General features: G+C 42.6%; 1 protein-coding gene across 5 annotated transcripts in view; it reads right to left on the bottom strand.

Moving 5' to 3' along the window:
• The window catches only part of nrg1 (neuregulin 1), a 59545-nt gene that overhangs the window by 9421 nt on the left and 24511 nt on the right, over positions 1-25613 (bottom strand). The gene's annotated exons all lie outside the window — the stretch shown is intronic.

Below are 25613 nucleotides of genomic sequence, written 5' to 3'. Positions count from 1 at the left end.
CCATGCCCGCCACGCTCAGAACCACCTTGACGAAAGTAAAAAGCAAGAAAGAGGAAAAACAGAGCGGCGACCTCCACAACGCAGCCTTAACTCTGTAAAAAGGCCTCAGCGAACCCGCGGGGTGGCTTCCACTGTAAAGGCAGCCGGGGGGGAAGACGTGATCGACGACGTGATCAACGGCGTGATCGACGGCGTGATCGACGGCATGATCGATGGCGTGATCGACGATGCGATCAACAACGACAGCAGTGGTGAGGAGACCTAGATGCCTGCTTATCCTGTGGTAAGTTTGGACACTGGAAGCGGAATTGCCCTAACCGAGGCTATCCAAGACGCGAACATCATCAACACTAAAACGACCAAGTGACCAGGGCCAGTGGTGGGTGCAGGCAGACTGAGACCGGAGGGAAAGGACGCCAGAGAACGCTTCAGGCTGTGGTTTTCCCACCTCATCAGAACAGGGAAGTGAAAATCACACACACACACACACACACACACACTGACGTAGAAAGTGTTTTACACACAGACACACACACTTTAATACATCACACTTTTGAGCATGTAGAACGGTTTCTGTGTCACCAGCTGGTACATACACTCAACAAAAATATAAACGCAACACCTTTGTTACTGCTCCCATTCCCCATGGGATGGACGTAGAGACCTAAAATTCATTCCAGATACACAATATAACCATCCCTCCCAAACAGTGGTCACAAATCAGTCCAAATGTGTGGTAGTGGGCACATCTGCTATATTGAGATAATCCATCCCACCTCACAGGTGTGCCACATCAGGATGCTGATCTGACATCATGAGTATTGCACAGGTGTACCTCAGACTGCCCACAACAAAAGGCCACCCTGGAATGTGTATTTTTTTGCGCTATTGGGGGTCTGGGGACCCAGAACCAGTCAGTATCTGGTGTGACCACCATTTGCCTCATGCAGTGCATGGAGTCTATCAGATTGTCAGTTGTGGCCTGTGGAATGTTGGTCCACTCCACTTCAATGGCTGTGCGAGGTTGTTGGATATTCGTGGGAACTGGTACACGCTGTCGTATACGCCGGTCAAGCACATCCCGAACATGCTCAATAGGTGACATGTCCGGTGAGTATGCTGGCCATGCAAGAACTGGGACATTCTCAGCTGCCATCTGCCCAGAACAATGTGACCCATGATTCATCCGTGAAGCGCACACCTCTCCAACGTGCCAGACGCCATCGAATGTGAGCATTTGCCCACACAAGTCTGTTACGGCGACGAGCTGGAGTCAGGTCAAGACCCCGATGAGGACGACAGGCATGCAGTTGAGCGTCCCTGAGACGGTTTCTGACAGTTTGTGCAGAAATTGTTTGGTTGTGCAAACCAATTGTTCCAGCAGCTGTCTGGGTGGCTGGTCTCAGACGATCTTGGAGGTGAACCTGCTGGATGTGGAGGTCCTGGGCTGGTGTGGTTACACGAGGTCTGCGGTTGTGAGGCCGGTTGGATGTGCTGCCATATTCTCTGAAACGCCTGTGGAGACGGCTTATGGTTGAGAAATGAACATTCAATGCACGGGCGACAGATCTGGTTGACATTCCTGCTGTCAGCATGCCAATTGCACGCTCCCTCATTGCTTGTGGCATCTGTGGCATTTTGCTGTGAGACAAAACTGCACATTCCAGGGTGGCCTTTTGTTGTGGGCAGTCTGAGGTACACCTGTGCACTACTCATGATGTCAGATCAGCATCCTGATGTGGCACACCTGTGAGGTGGGATGGATTATCTCAATATAGCAGATGTGCCCACTACCACACATTTGGACTGATTTGTGACCACTGTTTGGGAGGGATGGTTATATTGTGTATCTGGAATGAATTTCAGGTCTCTACGTCCATCCCATGGGGAATGGGAGCAGTAACAAAGGTGTTGCGTTTATATTTTTGTTGAGTGTATGTACATTTAAATAGCGCGCCTTATAAATCACTACCCTTGTATAAAATGTTAGTTTGTAATCAGGAAGTAGAATTTCTTGTAGATTCCGGGGCCACCAACTCTGTATTACGCTCAGATTCTCTCTCACCCCAGCCCGTGCTGGGTGAGAGGTTCACTCATTCTGTGTCCGCATCAGGAACCATACAGAGAGACACTTTCACCCCTGTGTTGTGTAGACGGACAGGGTAGAAAATTCACACACGGGTTTCTGTGGTCAGACCTGTGCCCGGTCAAGTTGCTTGCCAGAGATTTGATGTGCAAGCTGAAAATAAGTTTAATTTCCTGCTATAATGGCATTAAAATCACGCAATCTGACTATGATTATATGATGGTGAAATATAGCCCCGTGACCCCGGCTTTCGCTTACGGGTGGAAGCTGGAGGAGGGGCTGTTTGTTACAGAATTCGTACAAGGGACTCGCAACTGCATGCCTCCAGACGTCTATTTTATGGCTTCCGGAGAGTTGAGTTGCATGTCTCATTTTTCTCTGCATGGTCCTGATGACAGTTATGAGGAAGAATGGTACAGAACCAAGAATGATTTGCTAACTGTGACATGTATGTTTTGGAGCTCCACATTTGCTGCACTTGCGATTTCTCTCACTGATGAGCAAAGAAACATGTTTGCTATGGATGCATCGGTCCCACATGTTTCCCTGGCAAAAGCTTACAGCTACCAGTGGGAAGACATGGGAGAATTTATGCACTGGTGCTACCGCGCCTGTGATTGGGAGACTACAGATCACAAGAAAGCAGTGTTGTTTTCTCGGGAAATAAAAGCCTACAAGAAAACCGTGACATATACAGTCCATTGTGTCCGCTCAGTTGAGCTAGTGGACATAGCTGTCTCACACTGTCTGCTTCAAACGACACCTCCTCTAAACTCCTCACACCCCCTGCTGACAGAGGTGCCTGATGGCTTGTGGGCCTCCTATATGTATGATGTAGGCTAATTAAAGATTGTGAGCAAGTGGTAATCACTTCAAAGTCCTCTTTTAGACCATGCCAAAGACAATATCCTCTGAAACAGGAAGCCATAGAGCCATATAGCACCATGGTGATTCCCTTCGCCCGGTGGGTTATTACTCTTCCAAGCTTGACCCAGTGGCTGCGGGCCTGCCTGGATGCCTGCGAGCAGTAGCTGCATGTGAAAAGGCCGTTCTCGCCTCACGTGACATCGTAGGGCACTCTCCTCTGACAGTGCAGGTACCCCATGCAGTTTCTGTTATTTTGCTGGAGCAGAAAACTTCACACCTTTCTGCAGCTTGCTGGCTCAAGTACTCTTCCATACTGCTTGACATGCCCACCATCACAGTGAAACGATGCACAACACCTAACCCAGCCACTCTTATCCCCACGCGAGAGGATGGTGAGCCACACAGCTGCACTGCTGTATTGGGTGAAACTTGTACACCTCGGATCGACCTGTTAGATGTTCCCATCGAGAACTCTGACATTGTGTTATATGTAGATGGCTCCTCCTCACGCGATTCATGTGGAACTAACCGGGTGGGTTTTGCTGTGTGTTCTGATCATGCTACTCTTGTTTCAGGCTCATCGCCCCGACACTTCTCAGCACAGACTGCGGAACTTGTGGCGCTCACAGAAGCCTGTAAACTTGCGGAGGGTGAGTCGGACACCATCTACACTGACTCTCGCTACGCGTTTGGTGTGGTACATGGTTTTGGCGCCTTGTGGAGACACAGAAAGTTCCTGAAATCTGATGGGAAGCCCAACCTGAATGCTAACCAGGTAGCAGCACTGCTGGACGCCATCCTCCTACCTGCTCGCATTGCTGTACTGAAGTGTGCAGCACACACAGGTAAAACTGATTCTGTCTCCCGAGGAAATGCTGCCACCGATGCAGCCGCCAAAGCAGCCGCCGAAGGAGGCCTACCCTTCCAACTTGTCTTGGCGCCGCTGCCCACACCTAGCCTCGCTGATCTCCTGCTGTACAGTCATTTGCCTCCCAGCCAGAGAAATCTGGCGCAAACATGGCTGCACACTGGTCAAATCTGTCTGGCGCTCCCCTGATGGCCGCCCATGTCTGCCTAACCACTTCTTCCCATGGTTTCTAAAATGGGCACATGGGTTAGACCATGTGTCTAAAGGGGTGAAGCTACAAGCAGTAACATCGCTATGGTTCACCAAAGGATTTTTCCACAGCAGCTGAGAGGTGTTGCAAAAGGTGTCTCATTTGTGAGACCAACAATGTGGGTCTCACAGGTAAACACTGCAACCCACCCCCCCCCCCCCCCCGATATGCCTTTTGAACATCTAATGATGGATTTTATTGAATTGACACCAGCCGAGGGAAAGAAGTATTGTCTGATGGTAGTGGACATGTTCTCTAAGTGGGTAGAAGCATTCCCCACTAAAAGTGCAGACAGCAGTGCAGTGGCAAAAGCCCTCCTGTCAGAAATCATTCCCAAGTGGGATATCCCGGGGAAAATCACAAGTGATAATGGCACTCACTTTGTGAACCAGGCATTGAAGGAAATCAGCGAGCAACTAGGTTTCAAATTGCAAACACACTGTGCATATCACCCACAATCTGGAGGTGCAGTGGAGAGAATGAATGGCTCCTTAAAGTCCAAGCTGGTGAAGTGCTGTGAAGAAACTGGCCTCACGTGGCCAAAAGCACTTCCCCTCGTGCTGATGTATGTGCGCACACGGACCAAACCCCCAGTACACCTCAGCCCTTATGAGGTGTTATATGGACGACCTGCCAGAGAGGGGGCAGAACCCCCGAAATGGACAGGCATGTCCACAGAGTAGTGCAACAGCGAAATGATTGTGTACTGTCAAAATCTCTCCAGGATTCTCTCGCATGTACACAGAGCAGTGAAAGCAACCCTGCCCAGGCCAGCAGAAGGACCCCTGCACCCGTTCAAACCAGGGAACTGGGTGTTAGTGAAGGATTTCAGGAGGAGACACTGGAAGGCGAAGCGGTAGCTGGGCCCATTCCAAGTCCTACTGGCCACAAACAGCGGTGAAGGTTGGAGAACGAGTTACTTGGATCCACGCCAGCCACTGTAAGCTGTTTGGAGGAGAATCACCTGGAATGGAGGAACAACCGGACGAGACAAGCGGGACAGAATAATCCCCGCACCTCATTCAGGTAGTAGGCAGTCTACCCTCTACCTGCAACGATGCAACAAGCCAGGAAGCAGCTCATCACTGGGGTAGCCCTGATGCTCTTCAGTGGGCTGATGATTGCCCTCTGGAACCCATTTTCCAGGAGACCAAACTTCCCGGGACAATGCCACGACTCCAAAGAAGACTCCTATTATTTAATCATAGGAGTGGATCAGGCCGGCGCAGACACAATGGGCATAATAAAGGTAAGACTACATCGTGCATTAAGCCCAAACCACAGTGTGACCCGTGCTAATGCAACGGAGGTCACCGCCACCATAGCCAAGCAAACATTCAGACCACCAAATACTTGGCTTGACTGGATAACATACACGGCCAGTGTAAGCAACATGACAGACTGTGTGGCCTGCTCTGCAGCCTGCCCCACACTGTTCACTGTGCCTGTCCCTTTATTGTTCTGGGAGAACAGACCAGGAATTGATTGCATGCTACCACTCCCCCCCCGTGTTCTCCCCATGCCTAACCAGAGTAAATGCCACCCCCGTAGGAGCTCCTGATGATTTATCGTGTGCTAAAATAATAAATGTCACAAAATGGGAAAATATGAGCAGCATTAACGTGGCTTGAGCCGATCTGTTCTGGTGGTGCGTTGACAAGGTGTTAAGTGGTGTGCCTACTCTGCCCAGCAGCTGGTCAGGAACCTGGACCATTGTGAGGTTGGCTCTCCCTATAGTGTTAGCAGGGTCCCACACCTCTGCAGAGACCCATGTGGGAACGGCCCGTAGGACCACAACGCAAGATTTTGATTTGACTAAAAACTCCACAACTTATATAGACGCTATAGGTGTCCCCAGAAGTGTCCCTGATGAGTTTAAATTGGTTAACCAGGTTGCAGGGGCTTCGAGTCTATCTTCTTATGGGTAACTCCGAATAAGAATATGGACAGAATAAACTATGTCCATTACAACGTCCAGCGACTGGCCAAATCTGACACGGGATGCAGTGGCAGGCCTATCTGAACAGCTGGCTGCCGCATCCTTGATGGCCTGGCAGAATCGAATGGCTCTGGACATGCTCTTGGCTGAAAAAGGGGGGGTCTGCACTATGGTGGGTCCTCTGTGCTGCACTTTCATTCCAAAAAACACAGCTCCAGGCGGCACTGTAACCAGAGCCTTGGAAGGTTTGCAAACACTGTCATCCCAAATGACAGAGGACTCCGGCATTAATAACCCCTTAGACGGGTGGTTCAACAGACAGTTTGGGAAGTATAAGGCCATAGTGATGTCGTTGCTAATGTCCATAGCCACTTGTATTGCCATTCTCACATGATGCGGTTGCTGTCTGATCCCATGCCTCCGTACCCTATTGAGTAGATTAATCACAGTGGCACTGACAAGAGAAAGCGAGTCTCCCAAATTGCAGCTTACCCTGTTGAAAGCTGAAGATTACATTGATGATAGCGAGAGCGAGGATGATTGTGATGAGTGAAGTTATTTTTCCTGACACTGTAAGAATGATGGATATTGTGAAACCTTTTTGAATGTGCAATGTTGCTGATGTAATTAACAGAATGTTAGGAAGAGAAATCCTTGGTATTAGTGATTGGGATGCAATCAAGAGGGTGGGAATTGTAGTAGGATTTCTCTTTAATGTATTGTCTTGATGAAATGCTTTGATGTTACTTAGTTTAGTATGTCTGGTTCACACCTCATTCACACTGGGAAACAGACGGTGAGAACCTGGTGAATGTCTCCCAGGAGATGGAAGCTCACACAGGTAGGCTTGGCCCCACAGTGGGGGAGAGTCTCAAAGGTGTTAGAGGGTTTTCTGTTTAGAACCAAGGTGTGAACTGCAACAGTAAAAGCCTTTTGTTCTATGACTGTGTTTTAAAAAGGACCTGAACTGTTCATTGTCAGAGACAACTCTCAGTGCCGCCTGACTGACGTCTCTCCTCATGCATGGGAAATAAAGTGTTGGGTTTTAACTGCTCATCAGGTCTGCAGGCTTTGTTAATAAATTTCCACGACAACACACACACACATAAAGAGAGAGAGAGAGTATGCATAGTATGCAAACGGCTACCAAACAGCCATCATAATTTGTCATACAACGAGAAGAGGACAAATCAACAATTGACAATGTATAATTAATATTAAAATCTGTAACATAATGTATTGTTTGGAGTTTAGTCTGTTACTGTTACTATTTTTACCATTTGTTTTTGGAGCAACTGTAACCTACATAATTTCCTTAGGGATTAATAAAGTATTCTGGTTCTGATTGTTTCAGTATACATGACCTGCCATGATCCAATGACACATCTGCTTGCCTGTATCTTTTGCTCGTTTCTCCTCCACTTATTTTCTCTATTTTCTAAAATGAGGACCTGATGGCTTTGAACTTTTCTTGTCCATCTTCCATTGGTTTTAATTTTGCACTCCCGTATGAACACAAATCCCCCAACCCGAAGATCACCACAACATAACCTAACAAACCTACACCTTAGTTCACAGATTCACTTTGTCTAGGGTGTATTGCTGGGATTTCACACAACCCAGGATTCAAATCATGAATACATAATAGGCTTGGATTTACAACATTATGAATGAAATGTGCTCTATTTGGAAGCAGCAGGGTCCCCTCCACTTTCAACAGGTTGTGTGTGAGATTTTAAATCATCAAACTGTAAATTATAAATTTTAAATTGTTATTGATCTCTTTACCGCTAGTCCTAAAGTGGATACCTTTTTTCTTACTCTTCCTATATTTATTGTTTGTTTATTTGCACTGCTGTAACTGGAGCCTTGTCGTCTAGTCTCTCTATTGTACTGTATATAGCGAATATGAGAATAAAATTTACTTTGACTTCAGCACCAAGCAGGCGCTCGCGCTCACTTTTCGCATATAGAATTTCAAAAAGACATCGGTGCAAATTATAAGTCTGTATCATAATGTCTGGTGTTTTTGTGTTTGTTGGTTTGTTTTTATTTTGTTTTATTTTGCGAGTTGGTTATTAGATGCTGCTCCAGCCAGCCGGAGAAACCCCCGCCACCCTGCCCTCTCCTCCCTGTGCCGCAAGCAGCTGGCACACCTCACAAACGGAGGGCACCCTTACTCCCAGCAAATGGGCGATAGAAAACCGATCGGTGCCTATGCCATTTGCGCTGACTGATGTCGGGGCAGCATGAGTACAAGCAATTTTTTAAATTTTTTTATTTTTTGCAGATGCCCGTGATGCCGCCCCCACCATGATGCCGCCCCGGGCAACCGCCTGTGTCGCCCGTATCAAAAACCGCTATTGTAATTAGGTAACCACTGCTCATCTTGCTTGACCCAACAGGTCAAGGGTTCTGCTATGACAGTTGTCAGAGGAGAACCAGCATGACTTTGCAGTGGCAAAAATGGAATCTGTTGCATGTATGGTGATTAGCACCACTTTCAAACCAATACTCTAGTTTTCATTAAAGTACTGAGGGAGTAGCCACTTCCTAACCTCACTGGATACTCAAATTCTTTCTTTCATTTTATTGCTCTCCTTTTCTGTGTCTAAAGAAGAAAAACAAAAATAAACAAAAATGTTTTTAAAAATTACACAATCCTCTATTTTCTCTCAGCCAGTTTTTTTAAGCCATTCTTTTGGTTAAATAATTGGATACATTTTATAGACCTCTTTAATTTTTCTTCAATGCTTACAAGGGCAATGCTTACAATTTTTGTCAGTTTGCTTCTTTACATGACCCCAGTGGGTTTTAAATGAAACAGTTAAGATGTTATTTTAATGCAGAACTTCAGCTTTAATTCAAGGGTTTTGAAAAAGTATTTCACTAATTGTTATAAAGTACTGAAATATTTAATAATAATACTATAAATTTCATATACATGGGCCCCATTCTTTTAGAGATAAAAGATGTGAGACATTGCAGAGAGCCTTTATAAAGACACATAAAAAAATATAAGTTATGTTAAAACTTGCATGTTTAAAAATACTTATTTGTACATCCACAATATTCTTAATATAGTCTGGTTACAGAGTTTAAATTCCTCCCTCAGTGTTCCCTCTGTGTGATCCAACTTCTCTGGATATGCAAAGTAGTGTGGTACAGGAATGACATTCTGACTTGCACCAAACACTTTTTTTTTCTTTTTGTAACAGTGTAGATAGCAAAAACTTGTCAGATAAACAAGTCAACAGTCTGGCACTTCCTTAAAAAGCAGGAATCCACTGGCTAGCTCAGAATCACCAGAAGGCCTGGAAGACAACTAAAGTGGATGACTGTAGATTTTTTTCCATGATTAAGAAGTTTAGGGAAATTCCTTCACAACATCTTGCCAAGTCAAGAACATTTTTGATGATGTAGGTATATCGTCGAAGTCTGCAATTGCAAAATTCTTTCATGAATGTAAATACATGGGATTTTTACAATAATTTGCAAACTACTGCTTAGAGTACAAGTTCACAAAGTCAAAAAAATATCTCAAAGAAAAAACCAAAATATAGTTGAGTCAGAATAATGATAAGATAACTATAGCTATGGTGAAGAAAAGTGGCAGCTCATGCACTTTTGTTTGGTTTTTTTTAATTTCTTTTGTTTTATCTATAAAACTCAAACATGTGATATGATATTTCAATTTTATATATCTTAGATCTGCTGCACATTGTTAAAGATACTTCGTAACATCATACAAAAATAAATAAATAAATCTTTCCTGCATCCATTTCAAATTAAAAGCACTCAAGTCTTTCACTCAACAGAAACACTGGCCTTTAGGTTTTGATTATGTCATATTTGTATGAACTTACTGTAGACAGATTTGAATGATGAAATATTCAAATATTTCAAATGATCTTTTAAAATAATTCATTGTAAGTACCATTTTTCTTGAAAGACAAGAATTATTTTCTGAGAGGTATTCATTTTCGATTTCAATGAGCTGTATATACTTTCTATTAACATTTTATTTTTATTTATTTTTCCATTTCTTCCATTGTCATATTTTGGAGACAGTAGTGTTGGACTTTGATGCACACTATATAACACACGATAGTGACATCATATGTTCTGAAGTATTTACCATATAGATTTAGCAATTTTCTGGTTTTTTGCCATTTCAGAAATACAGGCTAGATGTCTCCTAAAGGATTGGGTTCATATTCTTCATGGTTCAGATTGAAAATTAATTCATTAATTAATCAATTACCTTAGAGTTTATGGCAAGTGTCTGTTGGAGTTGGGTGCATCTCGGCACTTCTTTGAATGAGCACTTAAGTCACTGGTGCCACCGGTGGCATTCAGACGACCCCGGGCACCCTGTGTGGCACGTTGGCTATTCTCCGCCAATGACATCACAGAGACAGACTCAGTGTCAGACTGTACACTGTTGCTCCAGTCATTACTCCAGCTGCAGAGACAGGGAGGGCGTTGTTTACATAATGACAGTCTTTAGGCCTGTAGACCATTAAAGCAATTAATATGGGAAAAATTTCTGCACTGAATATCTTCTTTCTGTTATCAAAGTATGTTTTGTATTCCAGGTTATGTATGAACTATGTATGAACATGTATGCAATTTAAAATGCAAGTGTTAATTCTGTCATCAGGAAAAACCAGTACCCAGTAAATTTTTTCTGATCTTATTCATCTTTTATCTTACTAGATGAAACAATTTTCTACATCTAAAGAGAAGTGACCTTTTCAAAAGCATAGCAAAATAATAGTAGAGTAGTTGTCCACAATGTTCACCAGGAGGTGGACACACCGGGGGGGACAGAAGGACTTGAGTCCATTTGGATTGAGACCATCAGGACTAGCACACATTGACTGAGGTATTGTCAGTGCAGACCTTATCTTATGGTACCTCATAACTCAAACTTTCTTGATGAGCTGTGACCTCTGCCCCAGCTTCCTTCAAAAGGCCTTCTTTCCCTCCTTAATACTTAAAAAAGGCATTTAAAACAAAGTGGTTTCTTGGCTCTAATACTTGCCTTCTTGTTCCCTAACTTGAATATACTTAATTTTTGTGGATCCGAATTTGTTTTTGGGAAAATGGTAAACATGTTATATTCTCACTGCACATGATGCTGGATACTGCGTTTGCCTCTGAAAAAAGGCAACCAATGAGAGAGGTTTTTACACTGGGAGGAATCTTGGAGTAATTTTTGGTCAGGATATTTCCCTGAGCACACACAATAAGCAAATATGTAGAACTGTCTTCATTCATTTGGACAATATCAGTAAAATTTGAAATATCCTGTCTCAAAATGATGCTTAAAAGCTAGTTCTCACATTACTCCTAACACTGGACTACAGCAATTCATTATAATCAGGTCGCTCTGAAATATTCCTGAAAAGCCTTCAGTGGTTCTAGAACACTGCAGCAAAAGTAGTAATAGGAACTAAATAAAAAGAGGCCCTAATTCTCCCATATTAGCTTCTCTTTATTGGCTTCCCGTTATTCTAAAAGAGGAGCCTGCAGACTGACTCCCTGTTCCAGGAGTTTTATCTGTCCTGCTGTTCTTACTATGCCAAGTTGATAGCCTTTCCAGCAGACCACAGCATGACAGACTTGGAGAACTCATCACAGCACTGTCCTCAACCATGGCACACCCCAGGGCTTCGTTCTCAGCCCACTCTCATATTCACTTTTCACACAAGACTGCACCCCTATTCATAACACAATTTTTATATACAATTTTGCAGATGACACAGCCGTGGTGGGGATGATAACCGACAACAATGAGACGACCTACAGAGAGGAGGTCCAGGGATTCACATCCTGGTGTTAGAACAACCACTTGCTCCTCAGTACCAGCAAGACAAATGAGCTTGTTGTTCACTTCAGGAAACATAAAATGGATACATCACATGCCAGTGGACAAACTCTTTTTTAATTCCCTCCCCTCTGGCAGGCTCACAGTCATGAGAGCACAGACAGTATTTTTGCTCTCATGACATGCTCTCATGCTCTTAACAACAATTAAAACTTCACATGTGAATTCAACAACCCATGCATGTAGAACTCAGCAGCTACCCACACAAAGAAGCCATGATACATGCAAGGGTTTCTGCTTTGTGAGTGTTGTTATAGATTCACTCTCTCACAGGTAACTCTATTCTCAAAGCTGAATTCTGCTCAGTCTAATCAACCCGACTTTCCTCAGGTGATAGGACAGAGCAAATTTTATATTTGTTTAAATCTGGAAACTTATATTTACTCAGATGACTATTTTTAAACATTTTTTACTTCTCTTAGGAATGACTTGTGCTCCTTATTATGATGATTTATTTTCATAAAAATATGTATCATATTGTACAACAGACTAACTGGACAGGAGTCGAGAGACTTCATAACCTTTGCATTTTAAGATTTCTGGAACATTAAAGTACTCCAGAAACAGTTTTCAGTAATTCCACAGCTACACAGAAAAAATAACTGTTGATAATTAATTTGGCAAACTCATTTTCCAAGTTATAAAAAAAATCTGTTTAAAACTGTGCTTATGTTGATGCCACAGTATAACTCGGTTTAATGCTGTGAACTGGCCTTGTCTATTAAAAATGCTGTAAGGTTAATCTGAGTGTTGGGGCTTTCTTTATATTGCTGTGGGATGCTTATCTTACATCATAAATCACCTTGAGGTGGCTGTTGTTGTGAATTGACACTATATAAAAACTGAATTTGATTTAATTTATAATAACTCGTGTCTGGGACCTTCACTGAAAGTTCCTCTGTAGAGGAAGCAAGTAAAGTCTGGGGGTTATGGCTCGCTCATGCTACCCTATGCTCTAATTATGGGGGTATCACAAAGCTGGGTACTGGAAAGGAGGGTTTGTCTGTTAGTCGAGCCTCAGATTCTGGAGAAACATTGTGGTTTTTGTGCTGATCATGGAATGCTGAACCATCTCTTTAGACTCTTAAGGATATGTGAGGGTGCATGGGAGTTTTACCATCCAGACTACATATATTTTGAGCACTTGGAAAAAGCTTTTGAGTGTGTCTCTCAGAGTATCGTTTGGGGGAGTTTCTAGAGTATGCGGTATCTGGCCTGCACAACTGTTGTGAGAGCTTGGTCTGCATTGCTGCCAATAGGTTGTACTCATTTTTGGTGCATGTTGGACTCTTTGTCACAGATTCTGGTGTCCTCAGAATTTCATCCCTGCTTTTTGTAGATAAAGTGGATCTGTTGGTATCATGAGGTGGTGACCTCCAGTTTGCACTGAAGCGTTTAGATGCAGCAGGACTGAGAATTAGCACCTCAGAATAAGATCCTCAGCTATAAAAGACTGGAATACCCAGTACAGGTCCGATGTGAGATTCTACCCAAAGTAGAAAAAGGGAGCGCTGAATGTAAAAGCGAAGCTGTCAATTTACCGCCAGATCTGTCCCCACCCTCGACTATGGTCACAAACTTTGGGTAGTGACTGAATGAGGTTGCAAATACAAGCCCTGGGAATGCTTTGGTGTTGTCCTTATAAATGGGAGGAGGTGGCTGGGGAGAGGGAGATCTGGGCCCTCTGCTTAGAGTGCTGGATGGCGATCTAGCCTCCGATAAGGGGAAGAATTCTGATGGATGGATGCGTGGATAGAATGGTTGTAAACAGCCAGTCACAGAAAAAGCACTCTACATATATAGGGTTCACTTTGGTCAATATCTATTCAAGTGCTCAGTGGGCTAAGAAGTTGCCTGTAGAGTTTAAAATTATGTACAGTGATCCCTTGCTATATCGCGGTTCACTTTTCGCGGCCTCGCTGTTTCGCGTATTTTTGGGGGGTCCAGTTTTGCTTCTTTTTTTTACCGCACATTGAGTTCTGTGTCCTGATCGGCTGTAGACCAAATTGTCAAATTTACATAAATCTTCGCTAGCAGAAGACAACAAACACAACAGTGTCAGCATCAAAGGATTACAAGGCACATTAAGCAAAACCAAACAATCAGATAAGTCAAGCTTTAATCAACTTATTCTTCTTGCTTTCTCTACTTCCGCACCATTGATTCATTAATTTTGCATTCTCTCGCAGCTGCTCTATTCCCATGTTCTTGACCTGAAAAGAGGGTTTGATCTTTGGTTTCATTCTATAATACTGGACTTATTTTTCTATGAAGGTTTGAACTTTGCGATTGTTTAAACAAGAGTGAAACGTGTGAAAATGTCGATGCCTGTCTGAGAAAACTATAAAGTGTGTAGTGAGGTGTTTTACGGCCTTAAAAACATCTATAATAATTGATAAGATAAGATAAGATGACCTTTATTAGTCCCACAGGTGGGAAATTTGTTTCGTTACAGCAAAAGTGCAAAGTTATGTAGCAGAAATTAGAAAACACTGGAATGCAATAAAATAAAATACTATATACAATAGAATAAAATAGAATAATATATACAATAGAATACAAATGTTATATACAACTTTGCGGATTTCACCTATCGCGGGTTATGTTTAGAACGTAACACCCACGATAAACGAGGGAACAACTATATATAGTTTTTCTTGGTGTTCTTACTCTTGTCTTGATCATTAGGTCACTAACAAGCAAGATGGATGAACTAATAGCGTTACTCTGGAGTCTGATGGAGTATCTGGAGTGTAGCCTGATGTGCTTTAGTGAAATACAGATGAAACAGGACATTCCCGATGACAGTGTATCTATTGAAGGCTTCCACACTGTTCGGGGTGGCAGTGACAGCTTGGTGAGTGGTAAGCAGAAAGGAGGGGGCTTGCTGTTCTTGTTAACAACCGATGGGCTAGACCTGCTCATATCTCAATCAAAGAACTAATTTGTTGCCCGGACAATTTTTTTCTTTAAAAAGGGACAATACAGTTTAACATTTAAACAGTTTCAATTTGGAGCATGAAACTGATATGCTGCACATAGAGTTTATAGGTATCACAAATTCATAAACATTCATTTTTTTTGTCACTTTTTGGCTTTTATATTCAAAATCCAAACAAACAAAATTACAACATTCAATTAAATAAAACCATAATACAACATGGCTCAAACCAATTAACTGTGTATTTTGAAAAATCAAATTTAAACAGTTTACACAGACTGTCTTTTTGACACTATAAGCAAGGGGTGTCAAACTCAAATACACAGTGGGCCAAAATTCAAAACTGGAACAAAGTCGCGGGCTAACGCTAATATTTATTGAAAAAAAAAATCTTCCTCTAGATATAAGAATGAATCTTTTCTTATGGACTCAAACAAGTTTTGCTGAAAAACTGAATATGGAACAAGCAAAGCTTAATACTAAACAATATACATATTAACTGTATAATACCAGTAGGCCAGCTCTAATAGTAATTTGGTATGGCTCCGCGGGCCAAATGTACAGGGAGTGCAGAATTACTAGGCAAATGAGTATTTTGTCCACATCATCCTCTGCATGCATGTTGTCTTACTCCAAGCTGTATAGGCTCGAAAGCCTACTACCAATTAAGCATATTAGGTGATGTGCATCTCTGTAATGAGAAGGGGTGTGGTCTAATGACATCAACACCCTATATCAGGTGTGCATAATTATTAGGCAACGTCCTTTCCTTTGGCAAAATGGGTCAAAAGAAGGACTTGACAGGCTCAGAAAAGTCAAAAATAGTGAGATATCTTGCAGAGGGATGCAGCAGTCTCAAAATTGCAAAGCTTCTGAAGCGTGATCATCGAACAATCAAGCGTTTCATTCAAAATAGTCAACAGGGTCGCAAGAAGCGTGTGGAAAAACCAAGGTGCCAAATAACTGCCCATGAACTGAGAAAAGTCAAGCGTGCAGCTGCCAAGATGCCACTTGCCACCAGTTTGGCCATATTTCAGAGCTGCAACATCACTGGAGTGCCCAAAAGCACAAGGTGTGCAATACTCAGAGACATGGCCAAGGTAAGAAAGGCTGAAAGACGACCACCACTGAACAAGACACACAAGCTGAAACGTCAAGACTGGGCCAAGAAATATCTCAAGACTGATTTTTCTAAGGTTTTATGGACTGATGAAATGAGAGTGAGTCTTGATGGGCCAGATGGATGGGCCCGTGGCTGGATTGGTAAAGGGCAGAGAGCTCCAGTCCGACTCAGACGCCAGCAAGGTGGAGGTGGAGTACTGGTTTGGGCTGGTATCATCAAAGATGAGCTTGTGGGGCCTTTTCGGGTTGAGGATGGAGTCAAGCTCAACTCCCAGTCCTACTGCCAGTTTCTGGAAGACACCTTCTTCAAGCAGTGGTACAGGAAGAAGTCTGCATCCTTCAAGAAAAACATGATTTTCATGCAGGACAATGCTCCATCACACGCGTCCAAGTACTCCACAGCGTGGCTGGCAAGAAAGGGTATAAAAGAAGAAAAACTAATGACATGGCCACCTTGTTCACCTGATCTGAACCCCATTGAGAACCTGTGGTCCATCATCAAATGTGAGATTTACAAGGAGGGAAAACAGTACACCTCTCTGAACAGTGTCTGGGAGGCTGTGGTTGCTGCTGCACGCAATGTTGATGGTGAACAGATCAAAACACTGACAGAATCCATGGATGGCAGGCTTTTGAGTGTCCTTGCAAAGAAAGGTGGCTATATTGGTCGCTGATTTGTTTTTGTTTTGTTTTTGAATGTCAGAAATGTATATTTGTGAATGTGGAGATGTTATATTGGTTTCACTGGTAAAAATAAATAATTGAAATGGGTATATATTTGTTTTTTGTTAAGTTGCCTAATAATTATGCACAGTAATAGTCACCTGCACACACAGATATCCCCCTTAAATAGCTAAAACTAAAAACAAACTAAAAACTACTTCCAAAAACATTCAGCTTTGATATTAATGAGTTTTTTGGGTTCATTGAGAACATGGTTGTTGTTCAATAATAAAATTATTCCTCAAAATACAACTTGCCTAATAATTCTGCACTCCCTGTAATTAGGCTGCGGGCCAAATTTGGCCCGCGGGCCAGAGTTTGACACCTATGCTATAAGCCAACTGCCATGTTTAGGTCAAAAAACACTGTTGGCACAACTTTATCATCATCTAAATTGCACATAACATTCTCAGCAAAGTAACGGTTTTCATTTTTTGTAGAACATCTAAAACCAAAATGTGTTGGATAAAACAGTTGATTGATTGGTTGATGATCAGTTAATTGTTCTGCCATAACCTTTTCAAGTAACTTTGATAGAACAGGAAAATGGAAATTACACAATTATTACTATTAAATTTATGTGCCATAGAACCATTGTCTCTGATAACACAGGTAAACAAAAACATGTTTGTAATAATCAGAAACACAACACACTTTTCTAAACCAGTTTATAGATCTGCTTTTAGTTTTTTTTCTCACATTAACTTTTTGAATTATGAGTAATATTAATTTGCAATGGATTTGCATAGTGTCTTTATTAAACCACAGGCACCAATCAATTAACTGTTTCAGTACTCAATAAATATTCAGGTCAGTGTCAGTCAGCTACCACCATTTATTTAAAAACCCTTGTGTATACTATGTCTGGATTTGTACAGTACAGCATCCACAAGTAGTCAGTCAGTGGTGGACAGCTATTCAAAGGCCATTTTCTTGTATTTGTGTCAGTGTTGATGGTATACTTGCACACAAACCACTACATTGGACACTGATGTGTCACTCCTTACCCTGGCGTATGACGTGTTTCCTTGTAATTATTGTTATTTAACCCTTTTATGCATTAATTATGACAACCTCAATCAGGATATTTTCTTAAATATTTTATTCATCTTTTTTTATGCCTAAAGATGAATAAAAATACTTAAGAAAAAAAATCCTGATTGAGGTTGTCATAATTCACGCATAAAACGGTTAACTTAATGTCCTGATGAAAACACTCCCTGTTCATCACTCACCATGCCAAGATTTTCTGGAAATAATTTGAGGTAAGAGTGCAGGAAATGTTTTTTTATTGACATTCGACAACCCAGTTTCTGGTAGGAATTAAGCAGATGCTGAACTCCTTCCTTTTATGCAGGTGACTAGGTAATGCCCAGAAAGCTTTCGAGCCACTTGAGCGCCTCCCAAACTTTCATCCTGCAAAACAGTCTTGATCTGCAGACCAATAAATATCCCTTCCTTCATTTTTGCAGGATTCATCTTTGGAAACCTTTCAGCAAGGTACTGAAAACCTGATGAGTTTGCTTTGCTCATGGCCTTGACAAGATTTTTCATCAAGCCTACCTCAAGGCAGAGGCAGAAACCTGACAGTGCTTGTTCCTGGCTCCTAGGCATCTTATGGCTGCCAGTCACGCTTGATATAATGTTCCACAGTAGATCGGCTGTACCTCAGGCACAGGAAACAGCATTATTTGGTGAATTCTCCTCGCATTCCAATCAAAATACCAATCACCTTCAGATCACCACAGATGTTCCACTAAGGATTTTTATACGTGACTAATTCAAACAGTGTCTTCATATTGTCATAGGACTCCTTTAGATAAACAGAATGGGCAATCGGCATACTTGGTTTGGCATTTCCAATATGGAGTAGGACTGCCTTCAAGCTTCTTTGTGAAGAATCAATGAAGAGACGCCATTCAGCGGGAACATGCTCTTGTGACAAACTGCTAAATGTTGATGTTCTGTTGATGTCATGACAATAGCACAGTGAGCCATCAGGAGTGAAGAACGCTGTCAAGTTATGACTTTGACTTCTGTAGTGAGTTTACAGTAACACCCTTGGTAAGCACATTCTTCTGCTTAACCCTCAAAGCAATAAAGTTTGTCTTTTGACAGATTCAGATCACAAACGAGATTGTTCAGCTCTACTTGTGTAAAAGTCTCTGGTTCTGAATCTTCATTGGTCACGTAATCAGGATCTGATGACTCTGGATTGTAACTAGATCCGCCTTGAATATGTTCCTTACCACCTTCTACAGAAGCTAATCCATCATGTGGTCATCATGAGGAACAGACCTTATTGTTGGATTCGGGAGACAGACACTATCTCTACTTTTAAGATTAGGCTTAAAACTTTCCTTTTTTCTAAAGCATATAGTTAGGGCTGGACCAGGTGACCCTGAATCCTCCCTTTGTTATGCTGCAATAGATGTAGGCTGCCGGGGGATTCCCATGATGCATTGAGTTTTTCCTTTCCAGTCACCTTTCTCACTCACTATGTATTAATAGACCTCTCTGCATTGAATCATATCTGTTATTAACCTCTGTCTCTCTTCCACAGCATGTCTTTATCCTGTCTTCCTTCTCTCACCCCAACCGGTCGCAGCAGATGGCCGCCCCTCCCTGAGCCTGGTTCTGCCGGAGGTTTCTTCCTGTTAAAAGGGAGTTTTTCCTTCCCACTGTCGCCAAAGTGCTTGCTCATAGGGGGTCATATGATTGTTGGGTTTTTCTCTGTATCTATGAAGCGCCTTGAGGCGACTTTTGTTGTGATTTGGCGCTATATAAATAAAATTGAATTGAATTGAATTGAATTGTAGAATCCAGGGTGGGATATATACAATTTTGTGCTTGTTTTTTCAGAGAATCCTTTTGTCTTCAATTAAGATGGCGGCGCGCACAGACGCAGCAGCTCTATGCTCTCCACTTAGGTGCCTTTCCTTTTTGTTTCTCCTCTTTTTACTATTCTTTTGTTTATCTTATTATGTAAAGCCAAATTTTCCGACAACCATCTGGAATTATGCAAGATCGGATATAAGAGCCAGATCCCAATTACCAGTGATTATCAGAGGGTGCACAACATCCCCCCGGAGATAGCCAGAACATCGGGTTCTCCGTGGATTGTTATTGGCTCTGCCAAGAAACGCAGGCGGCGGAAGGAACGCAAACTGGTGCACAAACACTAAGATCATCACCACAGTCTGCTCCCCGGACATAGAGGAAATGTCTGTCATGTGCAGACCTTTCTACTTGCCCAGAGAACTGCCTGCAGTGCTAATAACAGCAGTCTACATACCACCAGACGCTAATGCTAGCTCAGCCCTTGCATACCTGCATGACATAATCTCTGAACAGCAACGGACATACCCAGAGGGAGTACACATCATTGCAGGGGATTTCAACAGAGCATGCTTAAGAACTGTGCTGCCTAAATTTGTACAACATGTGAAATGCCCTACGAGAGGAAATAACACCTTGGATCATGTTGACTCAAATATTAAGCAAGCCTACAGATCTGTTCCCCTCCCCCACCTGAGTATGTCCGACCACCTCTCTCTACTCATTGTCCCGGCATACACACCACTCAGGAAAAGGACAAAGTCCACCATCAGAACCATTTATACCATTTCTGAGGAAGCTCTCGCTCAATTGCAGGACTGTTTTGCTCTCAAAGAGTGGAGTGTCTTTGAACAGGATGACCTAGAGACTCACAGAACCGCAGTGCTGGGTTACATCAAACACTGCATAGACACTGTCACCACAGAAAAGCGGGTCCGGGTCTACCCCAACTGTAAACCATGGATGACAAGCAAGGTTCAGTCACTGTTAAAGGTACGCAACTGTGCATACAAATCTGGGGACCAGGACATGTACAGCAGAGCAAGAGCAGACCTTAAAAAGGCATCAGAGCAGCAAAACTGGACTATTCAAACAAGCTATCAGATCACCTCTCTGATAACAACTCCAGGAAGGTATGGGAGGGCCTGAAACACATAACCAATTACAAAGCCAATGGGACAAATATAGATAATATGGACAGCTCGTTAGCAGAGGAACTTAACCATTTTTTAACCGCTTCGAGAAAACTGCAGTCACCCCCACCATGCACACCACCCTGCCCACAGCGTCCTCTGAGCACAGCCCCCACACATTTAGCCTCCAACAACATCAGGTCCGCAATGTGTTCAGAGCAGTAAATCAGAGGAAAGCTGCTGGGCCCGACGGAATACCTGGTAGAGTGCTCAAAGCCTGTGCCTCCCACCCAGCTTCGACCCCCACCAGTTTGCCTATAAGGCAGACTGAACTCCTAGTGTCCTTCTACCGTGCCACTATCGAGAGTGTGCTGGTGCACGCCATCCCTGTGTAGTACACTGGTTGCACAACAGCTGACAAGAAGAGACTACAGAGGGTCATCAAAACTGCAGAGAAGGTGATTGGCTGTCCACTCCCCTCCCTGGACTTAATTGCCAGCTCAAGATGTCTCTCCAGAGCCAGGGGAATTATAAAGGACCACCTCCATCCTAACCTCCACCTCTTCAACATCCTGCCCTCTGGAAAAAGGCTCAGATCCATCAGGTGCAAAACCAGCAGACTAAAGAACAGCTTCTTCCCGTGGGCTGTCAGAACTCTTAATGCAAACTAAGAATGTGTAAAGACTTCCCCAACACATCCACTCTGACAGTGCTGTTGATCATCTATGTGCAATATCTAAGTCTTTCCATGTTCTGTGCAATATTTTTGGCTCATGTGCAATATTTTGGTCCCAGTCTATTTCAATGTTTCTTACACATACACCATTGTATATAGTTTCACTCACATATATGTATACATATACACTGCTTTTTATTGTATTTATTTATTTTCCCCCCTTCGTTGTATATTGGTTTCTCTTCTTCTTACTTTTGCACCTTTGTGGTCTAGCTACCCAATTTCGCTGTGCAAGAAACTGCACAATGACAATAAATAGCTCTAAGTCTCTAAGTCTCTAAGTCTTCACATGGCAAAAATAGCAATCATTGAGATGATCTCACGGTTTCTGCCACACCATCAGGATTGCAAATAGCATTGCTGCTTTTTGCAGAGTTAGCAAGTCCACTGGAACAACTGTTGCAGGAGAAATGTTGACCCCAAGATTTATCCTGGTCACCCAGTGGACAGCCAAAGTACAATTTGTATATCTTCTTAAGGTCTGTGGTAATTAGGCAATGTTGTGCTTTAGTTGTTAATGAACCACCCAAGTAACAGAAACTGTCTAGGGCGCAGAGCAATTGCAATTTTTGGTATGAATTAACCAAAAAAAAAAAAAAAAGAACTCTGCTAGCTAGCATAATGGACAGGTTTTTGACGGGGCTCGCACACAAACGAAAAGCAGAAGTTGAAGCATCACCAAATATGCATACAAACCCACTTCCTTCCAAACCAAAAAGCAGAAAATATGATGAAGCATTTCTTGCGCTTGGCTTCACCTGCACAACGGTGGGTAATGAGTAGGGATGGGTATCAAAAACCGGTTCTTGTTGCGAACCGGTTCCCACTGTTTCAATTCCTTGGAATTGTTTGCCATTTTTGCAAACGATTCCCTTATCGATTCCAGTTTCCCCGAATGACGTCACCACGTTGCGGAGCGTCATTTACCTGGCAGGAAACATGGCGGCTCAAACGCTCAAAAGTTTGGTTATACTTTTCGAGAACAGATGACAACAGGGCAACTTGCAATACTTGTAAAGTATAAAGTAGATATTTTGTTTAAGGGAGGAAACACTACGAATATGCAAAAGCATTTTCTCACAAAACGCACAATGACCTTAAATGAATGTCGTGTTTTTAATTCCGCTCCGGACTCGTGAATCTCAACCCAGCAGCAGCGGTAACGTTTGCACGTCTTCTCCCGTTAATGCGGCAGGTAAATAATCAACTAACAGTGCATATTATGTTAGCGTGATCTGCCTTATTACAAAACCTGCCATTACTGTGCATTTAGGTGACCATGATGAGCGAGACAGACAGAGTCTGGCTCAGATGCTGGCAGTTCTCGCTGCAGTCTATTACTAGTAATACTATAACTTTTTTATACATGGGCCCATACTGGTAATGACTGATGTCATCGCCACAGTCAACTACATCAAAACACGACCTGTGAAAGCCCAGATTTTTTCGGCACTGTGTGAAGAAATGGGCTCCAACTACACAGCCGTTTTGTATCACAGCGAGTCCCAATGGCTGTCATGTGGGAAGGAGAGAGGTCTTTGAACTGCGAGATGAGATCCGCAGCTTTTTGAAGAAAGAGGGCAGTGATCTTACCAACAAATTTAACTGTAACAACTTTCTCATGAAACTGGCATACCTCAGTGACATGTTCCTGAAACTCAATGAACTAAATTTACAGATGCAGGGCAGGAACACTCACCTCCCACATCTGACAGATAAAGTCACATCATTTGTCAGAAAACTTGAAATGTGGAAGCAACGAGTGAAAGATAGAAACGTGGACTCATTTGAGAATTTGAAATCATTCATTGAAGACAACAAGCTGCAGAATACAGTGATCCCATGCATGAACAAACACGTCTGCCCTTCAGAAACATTTCCAGAGACATTACCTGGTGCAAGATTCCAAATAATATGACTGGATCCGTGACCCCTTCAGTCCAACACCCCCTGCTGACTTCAGCACATACAAGGAGGACCAGTTCATTGATCTTACCTGTGATTCAACTAAGAGGCTGCAGTTTAATTCAAAGACCCTGAAGATCTTCTTGTAAAACAAATTGCAAAAAAGCAAAAAAAGTTTGGGTGCCACTGATCTATTCAGTTGTGTAAATCCACAAGAGCAGTAAAACTTAGAGCAGTAGTAGCCCAGCTCAGTTAATCACAGTTTGTGAAAAATCTGCTGGAGTTCTCAATAGAAAGTTCTTTGAGTTGTGATTATTTTCCCTATTGACTACAATTTTAGGGTTCCTCCATGTGCTGAATCCCACTTTAATCCCTTCCATACTCATTTTGCTGGTTAGAGACAAGAAAAAGTTTGGGGTTTTTTTCCTTCTTTTTCAATTTCCATCTTCTACTAAAGTAATTCAAGTATAAGCTGGGCTACTATAGCGCCAGGTTCAGTTAACTTTGTAAAAAAACTGCTGGTTGAATCATCTTCCAACAAGCAACAACTTTTTACTTTCTTAATTGGAGTATATTTCAGAGCCTGTACTTTTTCGCTTTTATTTGAGTAAAGAAGTTGAATTAGTAAATGGACTTATTCTTATACAGGGAGTGCAGAATTATTAGGCAAGTTGTATTTTTGAGGAATAATTTTATTATTGAACAACAACCATGTTCTCAATGAACCCAAAAAACTCATTAATATCAAAGCTGAATGTTTTTGGAAGTTGTTTTTAGTTTGTTTTTAGTTTTAGCTATTTAAGGGGGATATCTGTGTGTGTAGGTGACTATTACTGTGCATAATTATTAGGCAACTTAACAAAAAACAAATATATACCCATTTCAATTATTTATTTTTACCAGTGAAACCAATATAACATCTCCACATTCACAAATATACATTTCTGACATTCAAAAACAAAACAAAAACAAATCAGCGACCAATATAGCCACCTTTCTTTGCAAGGACACTCAAAAGCCTGCCATCCATGGATTCTGTCAGTGTTTTGATCTGTTCACCATCAACATTGCGTGCAGCAGCAACCACAGCCTCCCAGACACTGTTCAGAGAGGTGTACTGTTTTCCCTCCTTGTAAATCTCACATTTGATGATGGACCACAGGTTCTCAATGGGGTTCAGATCAGGTGAACAAGGTGGCCATGTCATTAGTTTTTCTTCTTTTATACCCTTTCTTGCCAGCCACGCTGTGGAGTACTTGGACGCGTGTGATGGAGCATTGTCCTGCATGAAAATCATGTTTTTCTTAAAGGATGCAGACTTCTTCCTGTACCACTGCTTGAAGAAGGTGTCTTCCAGAAACTGGCAGTAGGACTGGGAGTTGAGCTTGACTCCATCCTCAACCCGAAAAGGCCCCACAAGCTCATCTTTGATGATACCAGCCCAAACCAGTACTCCACCTCCACCTTGCTGGCGTCTGAGTCGGACTGGAGCTCTCTGCCCTTTACCAATCCAGCCACGGGCCCATCCATCTGGCCCATCAAGACTCACTCTCATTTCATCAGTCCATAAAACCTTAGAAAAACCAGTCTTGAGATATTTCTTGGCCCAGTCTTGACGTTTCAGCTTGTGTGTCTTGTTCAGTGGTGGTCGTCTTTCAGCCTTTCTTACCTTGGCCATGTCTCTGAGTATTGCACACCTTGTGCTTTTGGGCACTCCAGTAATGTTGCAGCTCTGAAATATGGCCAAACTGGTGGCAAGTGGCATCTTGGCAGCTGCACGCTTGACTTTTCTCAGTTCATGGGCAGTTATTTTGCGCCTTGGTTTTTCCACACGCTTCTTGCGACCCTGTTGACTATTTTGAATGAAACGCTTGATTGTTCGATGATCACGCTTCAGAAGCATTGCAATTTTGAGACTGCTGCATCCCTCTGCAAGATATCTCACTATTTTTGACTTTTCTGAGCCTGTCAAGTCCTTCTTTTGACCCATTTTGCCAAAGGAAAGGAAGTTGCCTAATAATTATGCACACCTGATATAGGGTGTTGATGTCATTAGACCACACCCCTTCTCATTACAGAGATGCACATCACCTAATATGCTTAATTGGTAGTAGGCTTTCGAGCCTATACAGCTTGGAGTAAGACAACATGCATGCAGAGGATGATGTGGACAAAATATTCATTTGCCTAATAATTCTGCACTCCCTGTATAGCACTTTTCTACTCTTCCGAAGTACTCAAAGCGCTGTATACAACATGCCACACTCACCCAATCACACCCATTCTCACAAGCACTTTCTCTATACATAGTG

The sequence above is a fragment of the Astatotilapia calliptera genome, chromosome 7 (assembly GCF_964374335.1).
Source record: "Astatotilapia calliptera chromosome 7, fAstCal68.1, whole genome shotgun sequence".
NCBI lineage: Eukaryota > Metazoa > Chordata > Actinopteri > Cichliformes > Cichlidae > Astatotilapia > Astatotilapia calliptera.
Note: the sequence above shows the minus strand (reverse complement) of the source record. Positions and strands in the feature narration are given on the sequence as shown.